Genomic DNA, 9,131 nt, shown 5'->3' on the forward strand with positions numbered 1-9,131 from the left:
TTCTTAGTTCTGGCTCTGTATTCTCTTTGTCACTGTTGAGAAATCCAACTTATTTTTGTATGTTGATCTAGTATCCTGCTACTTTTCTGAATTGTTCAACTATGTCCAATCGTTTTCTTGCTGAGTCTTTAGGGTTTTCTAAGTGTACTATCGTGTCATCTGCATAGAGGGATAATTTTACTTCTGCTTTGCCAATTTGTATACCCCTAATGTCTTTCTCTTGTCTTATTGCTATCACTAAGACTTCCAACACAATATTGAATAAGAGAGGAGATAATGGGTATCCTTGCCTAGTTCCTGTTCTGAAAGGGAATGCCTTTAACCTCTGTCCATTGAGAATAATGTTAGCTCTCGGGTTTTCATAAATACTTTCTACTATATTGATGAAATTCTGTAGTCAGTGCGTCTATCCATCTCATTGAAGGTCTTCCTCTCTTTCACTGATCCTCCACCTTCATAAGCATGATGTGTTTTTGTTCTTTTGGCTGTCTATGGATATTCAGTCCTGTTCTCCAACACCACCGCTCAGTGGCATAAATTCTTCTGTCATCCTTATTCATTGTCCAACTCCCAGATGCATAGGAAGTGATGGAAAAGACCACGGCCTGAATCAGAACAACAGCAATAACAACATACATAATTATATCTGAGTTTTATATATTTGTTATGAAAACCATTAAAGACAAAAGGTTAGAATTATGCAGGAAGCCTTGTCCATGCACTTCCCTTTATTAGAGATCATCCTCTCCCCCTACTCCATGTTTGTTGTTGTTATGTGCCGTTGAGTCGTTTGCGACTCATAGCGACCCTACTCCCATAGCTTTGGATTACTAGTTTCCTTTACTCTTTCATCTACAGAACTCCCATTAGTACTTTTTGTTGGGCTGCTATGGTAGATATGAATTTTCTCAGGAACTGTTCTAATTTCATTCTTTTTCTTAAATGATAGTTTAACTCATTCTTGGCTGAAGTGTTTTTGTTTTGTTTTTCTTTAAACACTTCAAGCATATCATTCCCTTGCCTTCTGACTTTCAATGTTTCTGAGGAAAGATTAACACTTCATCTTATTCAGGATTTTCTGTATATGTCTATTTGTCTACCATTATTTTCAAGATTCTCTTTTTACCTTTAATATTTGAGTAGTCCACAGAAAGTTGGACTGCTAAACCAAAGTTCACTCCTCTCTGGTGCTTCCATAAGTAGCTCTGCAAATGAAAGGTGGGCAATCTCTCGTGCAATGTACAGCCTCAGAAACAAAATGGAAGATCAATTCTATAAGACAGTTCTGACTCAAAACCAACAGGAGAGAGACAACTGGGTCTTGGTTAGTTTCAACAATGACTAACCCTAGTGACATCACTGGTTCATAGCTCATTTTATAGATAGCAAATATCAAGCAAATTCTATCAAGCTGTCGCCAAAGAAATGGAGAGTATTTTACTTTTTTCTGCCTCCTCTGTATAGTTGGCCACCAATCCAACCCTGCATAACCCAATTTTTCCAGCCACTCAAGCATAATTATTGTGGCATGGCCCCCTAATTGAACTGTCTTTCCTCACTGGCTTGTATTCCAAATTAGTTTCCTTCTCTCCAACTTATTTGTGTCCAAACCTTGCCCATCTTGCAAGACTCAAGTCCATTCCTCATTTCCTAGAGTGTTCTGACTTAGAATCCACTTCTCGGCAGCACCATTCCTTATCTGCTAGCCCACCAGAGCTCCCTCTCTTAAAAGACAAGGATGATTTGCATGCTATTGTACAATTGAAATATTTAAGCAGAACGTCTGGTCTAAGACAGCCTATAAACCTGGTGATATACTTTTTAAAATCAGCCAATGAAAACTCTCAATGTATCACACTATACCTGATACTTCTTACCTGAAGGTCAGCTCAGCAGAAGCTAAACAACAATAGCTCTGATATGTCTCTTCTTTGTGATCACCAAGCACTTAGCAGAGGTTTACACATGCAGCCTTCCAATGAAGGCATGACAACTACTTCTAGAAAGCAGTTTATGTCAAAGGAGCTTAGATATATTTATAACTCTCAGGTACTGTTAAATGGTTCTGCTTTTCTGAATTGTACGTATAGCTCATGCAAAGTGGTTCCAGTCTGTGCATTGCTGTTCACCCTTCACGTAGGAGGGGTATGGGCAAAACAACCAAGAGACAGTGGAATATCTGAACATATAGATTAATGAGCAATGAGATGAGATGGTGTGGCTCCCCATTCATGCTCTTGGAAAGTGTTTGTCTTTGGTGTGATGAAAAGGCCTGGGTTTGGGGCCAGAGGGTGAGAATGGCTCCACATGTCCCCTGCCTCCTGCTGTTGGAGGCCCAAAAAACAATGAGGAGGCAGGAGGCAGTGGCACGTGTAAGGCAGCTGACTGCAGCTGATTGAAAATAGGCCATTTGTCCTGATCAATGCTAATGTGTACAGGGGCCTGCACAGTTGTGGCTGCATAGGGGGACAAGGAGGCAGTTGCATTTATGCAAGCATATGTGGGTCTTTCTTTGCTTTTTAATCATCTTTCTCTACTTGATAAATTACCAATAAGAATAGCCTATGACTTCACCAGTTTTTCCAGTTGGCAAAGACACAAGGCTTTGCAAGTCTGAGTCACACACAAAACAAAACCCTTAAAGGCGTGAATTCCAATTCTGTAAGTAGGTGGGGCCCCTCAAGGTATTTTTCAACACAGAAATAAAGGTTCAGAGGATGGTTCAAACAGCAGGATCACAAATTATAAAGGCACCCTGAATATTATAATGAATCAGAATTTTGTTCTTAAACATATTGCTTTAAGAAATAAACATTCCTTGCCCTGAGAAAACTCTAGACAATACCCAGATTTCTACTGAAATGATAGTTGTAGTAATAATAACTGGACCAACCTTCAGCAATTACTCACTCAAAATCAACTTATCTGCTTAACCAGCATCTAAGGAGATCGGTACACAGTCAACCCACAGAGGATGGGTAGTCCATAGTAAGTTGCACTGCTGACCCAAAGTTGAAGACTCTCTGGTGGTTCATATTCATCAGCAATACCTTGAGAAAAAGATGAACAATCTCTTCCTGTGGGTTTAACAAACCTGGAAACCTGCTGGAGGGTTTGCAGTCAGGAGAAAGTTTCAGTTTGTTCTATTTTCCATTGCTCATGCTTTCAACGTAAGGTTGCTACCAGGAGGCAATACAAAAATACTCTCATTTCCATCAAATTGATAATGACTCACAGCTGACCCACAAGGCTTTAAATGGCACTGGAAGAGAATAATCATCTTTCTCCCACACAGCTGCTGGTAGATTCAAACCACCTGAGAGATGTACCTTGGAGTAAGGAACTTAACTCCCTATGGACTATGCCCCTAGCACTTATCAGCGGTGATACATGATTGAAAAAATAAGCAAAGCACGGTGTATGGTTTCAAAGAACTCATACATTAGTATATAGGGAAAGGTTAACAAAAATATATAATTTCATTCACAGTGGAAAAAATTATAAACTTACTAAAGTGCTGAAGAAGAACTTATAACTTCCTCATACATATTCAGCTTAGGCTTTGATGAAGAGGTAATGTTTGCAATGAGCTTCAAGGAACTGATAAGATATTACCAGCAATCCAGGTCAGGGCAATCAAATTGGGCATTTTTATATTGCAAATTCTTGATCTCCTTTTTTTTATATTAAAACTACCCGTTAGGTGAATTTTATAGTAATTGAATTATATATCAATGAAAAAAAATAAGGAAGCCTTATATGTATTGACCCAGGAAGAGGGATAAGAAGTGTTGTTCATTGAGAAAAAGCAAAGTACAAAACAAGATATACATATATGTATATAATTATAATGTCTCATGTTCGTGAAAATAATTGGTCAACAATGAAATATTTCATCAAGTAGCATGTGACCAAGAACTAATAGTATTGAAGGAAGAAGAAGTTCAAGCTGCACTGAAGGCATTAATAACAACAACAAAAAAGGTCCTAAGAATTGTTGGAATACAATTGCACTGTTTCAGCTCTGGGCAGGCCTTGGTCTCTGGTAGCAAATATAGACGACTACTATCAGACCAAATGACTGTAAGAGAGCCTTATTTGTTCTCATTCCTAAAAAACTTACCCAACAAAATGTGGAAATTATCAAATAAAATAACTAACATTACATGAAAGTAAAATATGGTTGAAGATTATTCAAAAAAGTCTGGACCAGTACCTCAACTGAGAACGGCCAGAAAATCAAGACCGTTTCGGAAGAAGCTGTAGTACAAAGGATATATATCACTGCTGATATCAAACAAGACTTGGCTGAAAGCAGAGACTACAAGAAAGTTGTTTTATGTGTTTTGTTGATTATGCAAAGACATTTAACTTTGTGAATCCTAATAAATTGTAGCTAGCATTAAGAATAGGAATTCCAGAACACTTAATAGTGGTTATGCAAACATGAGGGAAGGCTGCATGGTTTAAAATCAGGAAAAGTATGCATCAGGAGAAGAAAAATATGACATCAGGTTTGGAGGAACACTCATCAACACTCTGCATTACACAGATGTTATAACCTTATAGAAGCTTTAGAAGACTTAAAGGCTTTACTACAGAGGATCAAAGACAAAATTCTCCACTCCTGGACCAGTAAGCAACATCTTTCTAGATGGAGAAAAGATGGAAATTTTCTACAATTTCATTTTACTTGGATCGACAATCAACATCCATTGTAGCAGCAGTCAAGAAATCAAAAGACATATTTCATTGAGGAAATCTGTTGTCAAAGACCTCGCTAAAGCCCTAAAGAGCAAAAAATGCCATTTCCCCAATTATAGTGTGCCTCATCGCTGGAGTTTTCACCTTGCTTCCTATGTATCTGAGAGCTGGATATGAATAAGATTTACAAAAGAATTGTAGTTTTTGACTTATGGTGTTGGTGAAAAGTATTGAACATACCACAGGTTGGCAAAGAGCGTTGAATATACCATGGGTTTCTGAAAGAACACACAAGAAGGAGGTGCAACCAGACTGCTCATTAGAGACAAGGATGGTGAAAATTTGTCTAAGTTGTTTTGGGCATATTTTTCAGGAGGAATCAGTCTTTGAAGAGATACATCATCTTGGGAAAGGTAGAGGGTCAGCTAAAGAGAGGACACTCTTCAAGGATATGGATTGACACAGTGATTACCCCAATGGTTTTGAGCAGGGCTGAGATAGTGTAGAGGAGCCATGGTTTGGAACTGTTGCTCATACGGTCACTATGAGTCATAGTCACTTGACTTGATGGCACCTAACAATATGAACAACCATTTAGAAAGCTGAAAATACAAATTCAAGATGCCAGTTCCCAGCTAAAAGGAAGCCCTTATTTCCTTTAGAATCTATAGATCTGGTGTTTCTTGGAAACCTCCTTGTGTCCTTTGCCTTAGTATCAAGAAGCATACTAGGCAGAGGAATGAGTCTCAATGTACACACTCCTGGAAATTATTTCTTCATAGTAATTATTGCCTCCTACTGTCAACATTACTTACTTTCCTCTCCTTTTTAACCCAATGAGAAACAAAGTTTTATAAATCATATAGAGAAACTCACCTTACTTGGATTAAGGATATATTGCATTCCACCCTTAACCTCTTACAGTGCTCTGATTTGTCAGAGCATGGGGAATCATTGCATAGATTCCACATTATAGTATTTGATACATATATTTTTTGGATGACCACAAAATATTTTCTACTTCTGCTATTTCCTCAACTTCATTCTAGGTATTCACTCATTTCAGACAGCTGGAGAATGTAAAGATTATGGAAGATTATTTATGGTATAATTGTTGACCAGGTCAGAAAAGAACAAACATCCCATACATTCACATTCCATTGATTACAACTCAATAATGTGGTAACACCTAAATTCAATGGATACTGAGAAATGTAAACAAGGAGACAGGTTTGATGTTTAATGGTAATCTCTATAATTAATTCTTATATTTATAATATACAATGTAAATTAAACTATTATATTGTTTAAAAAGATATGTAACTTGTAAAATCCAAGAGCATCATATGGATAGTGCATTACTTACAGAGAATACAATGAGCAAAGGGAGAATGCTGTTTCGGCTTGTATTTCTTTCCTATTTCCTGGTAAAGAACTAATGCGATATGACAGACAGAAAGATCATTTGATTAACAAACTTACAATTCTTCATTATTTTCAGCCTAGTATGTGAATATTGATTTTGCACTCTTCCTGGATGATACCCATGATACCCTTCCACAACTCATCTGGCCTTTGCTCATTAGTGTTCAAGACCTCAAACCTGTTCCTGAGGATGGTTCTGAAATTCAGGTGGGATAGACTCAAAGTCATATTTTGGTTCCCGTGGATTTGGTTTAATTTTCCTCAGCTTCAACTTGAACTTGCATATGAGTAGTTGGTGATCTGTACCACAATCAACTTCTGGCCTAGTTTTCACAGCTGATATTGAGCTTCTCCAGAGGTTCTTTCCACAGATGTAATCGATCTGATTCCTATGCATCCCATCAGGTGAAATCCATGTATATAACCTGCGTTTATGTCTCTTGAAAAACGTATTTGCAACAAATAAGTCATTGTGCAAAAGACAGAAGAGGAAGAGAAGACCAAAATGTGCAAGGAGTTGGAGTCAGAAAATCAAAAGGGCCAAACTCACTCAGCATTTCTTAAGCTCAAGAAACTGAAGAACAAACTCAAACCTCAAGTTGCTATAATCAAGGATGCTTTAGGAAGAATATTAAATGATCCAGGAAGTGTTAAAAGAAGATGGAAAGAATATACTGAGTCATTGTATCCAAAGGAATTGGCAGACACAGAAGAATTTAATGAAACAATATATGAGCAAGAGCCTATGGTGATGAAGGAAGAAGTTCAAGCTGCTTTGAAGGAAATAGCAAAAAATAAGGCCCCAGGAATCGTTGGAATACTGATTGACATATTTCAGCTAACAGACGATGCCCTGGACATGCTCACCAAGGTATGCCAAGAAATCTGGAGAACAACCACTTGTTCAACTGACAAGAAGAGATCTATATTTGTTTCCATCCCAAAGAAGGGTGACCCAACAGAGTGTGGACACTATAGAACGATATCATTGATTTCACATGCAAGCAAGATTCTACTGGAGATTATCCAAAAACGACAGGAACAGCACATCAGCAGAGAAATGCTGGAGGTCCTGGCTGGGTTTAGAAGTGGTTGTGGTACTAGGAATATTGTAGCTAATGTTAGATGGACCTTAGCTGAAAGCGGGGAATACCAGAGGAATGTCTACCTGCGTTTCATTGCTTATTCAAAGGTGTTTGACTGTGGCTGACTCTGAGAAGAATGGGAATCCCAGAACACTTGATCGTGCTAATGTGAAACCTATACTTGGACCAAGAGGCAGTCATCAGAACAGAGCAAGGAAACACTGCATGGTTCAAAACTGGGGAGGGCATACACCAGGGATGTGTCCTGTCTCCATACCTTTTCAACCTATATGCAGAACAGATTATCCGGGAGGCTGGGCTCTCTGAGGAGAAGTGTGGTGTCAGGATTTGTGGAAGATTCATCAACATTCTGTATTATACAGATGACACAACCCTACTTGGTGAAACTGAGGAGGACCTGAAGCACTTGCTGCAGAGGGTCAAGGATTGCAGTCTCCAGTATGGATTGAAGCTATATGTCAAGAAGACAAAGATTCTCACCACTGGATGGTTAAGAGATTGAGATTGTTCACAGCTTTAGTTTGCTTGGATCTACAGTCAACACTCTTGACACCAGTAGCCAGGAAATTAAAAGATGTATTGCCATGGGAAAGTCTGCTGTTAGGGACCTCTCCAAAGTACTGAAGAGCAATGGTGTCTCTCTGGAGACGAAGGTGCGTCTGATACAGGCCATGGTCTTCGCAATCACTTGTTATGCATCAGAGAGTTGGACAATGACCAAGGAGGATAGAAGGAGAATTGATGCCTTTGAGCTGTGGTGCTGGAGAAGAGTATTGAGAATACCATGGACTGCTAAGAAAACAAACCGATTCATCCTTGAAAGTGTTAAACTAGGTGGCTCCCTGGAGGCAAGGATTCTGAGGCACCATCTAACATACTTTGGCCATATTGTAAGGAGGGACCGATGCTTGGAGTGGGACATCATGCTTGGTAGGGTGGAGGGACAGCACAGGAGGGGAAGGCCCTGTGTGAGGTGGATTGATTCAGTGACTGGGGTAATTGGGATGGGTGTATTGGAGATAGTGCAATTGGCACAGGGCAGAGCAGAGTTTAGGGCTGTTGTATATAGGGTCGCTATGAGTCACAAGCGACTCAACAGCACATAACAACAATAACATATGAATATTAGGGAGTTCTGGTGGTCTAGTGGATAGAGAGTTGTGTTGCCAGTCCAAAAGTGGACAGTTCAATCCACCAATTGCTTTTAGGGAGAAAGCTGGTCAATTTGTTCCCATGAGATTTACAGCCTCTGAAAACTTATAGCAATCAGAATTTAAATAAGGATTTAACCAGCATGCATAAATAGAATAAAAATTAAATTATTTATGCACAATAGCATCTACATTCAGCTATTTTAAAAGTTTATGCAGAGTAATATTTATATATTATCAAGGTAGCTCTGGTGGTGTAACACATAAAGGAGCATTGTTAACTCAAAGTTTGTACCTCTTTGCTGGTTCAAATCCACCAGCAGCCCCTTGGAAGAAAGATGTGTAATTTATTCCCACCAGAAATTTCCTTCAGAAAGTCCAATGGAAGGACTACAGGGGGTTGGTTCTGACTCATTGACAATGAGACTGATACATATCATCAAAAGAAAAGGACCAGACTGTAATGAATATTTATTGTAAATGCTTCATGTATTTTGCATATTATTGAGTTTAGTGCTTATGCTTTTATTTTTAGATGCAGTCCAGTGAAATCCAATTTAGAGGCCCTATCAACAACAATGTTCTGACATCCATTTTGGTCTTTTCTTCCTCTTCTGTCTTATAATGAACGTTTGCACTCTTCCTGGATGATACATTTAACATCCTCCCACAGCTCATCTGGTCTTCGCTCATTAGTGTTCAAGGCCTCAAGCCTGTTCCTGAGATGATTCTGAAATTCTGGTGG

Source organism: Elephantulus edwardii, unplaced genomic scaffold (genome assembly GCF_000299155.1).
Source record: "Elephantulus edwardii isolate Elephantulus edwardi_28Jun2011 unplaced genomic scaffold, EleEdw1.0 scaffold00017, whole genome shotgun sequence".
In the NCBI taxonomy this organism is placed as follows: Eukaryota; Metazoa; Chordata; class Mammalia; order Macroscelidea; family Macroscelididae; genus Elephantulus; species Elephantulus edwardii.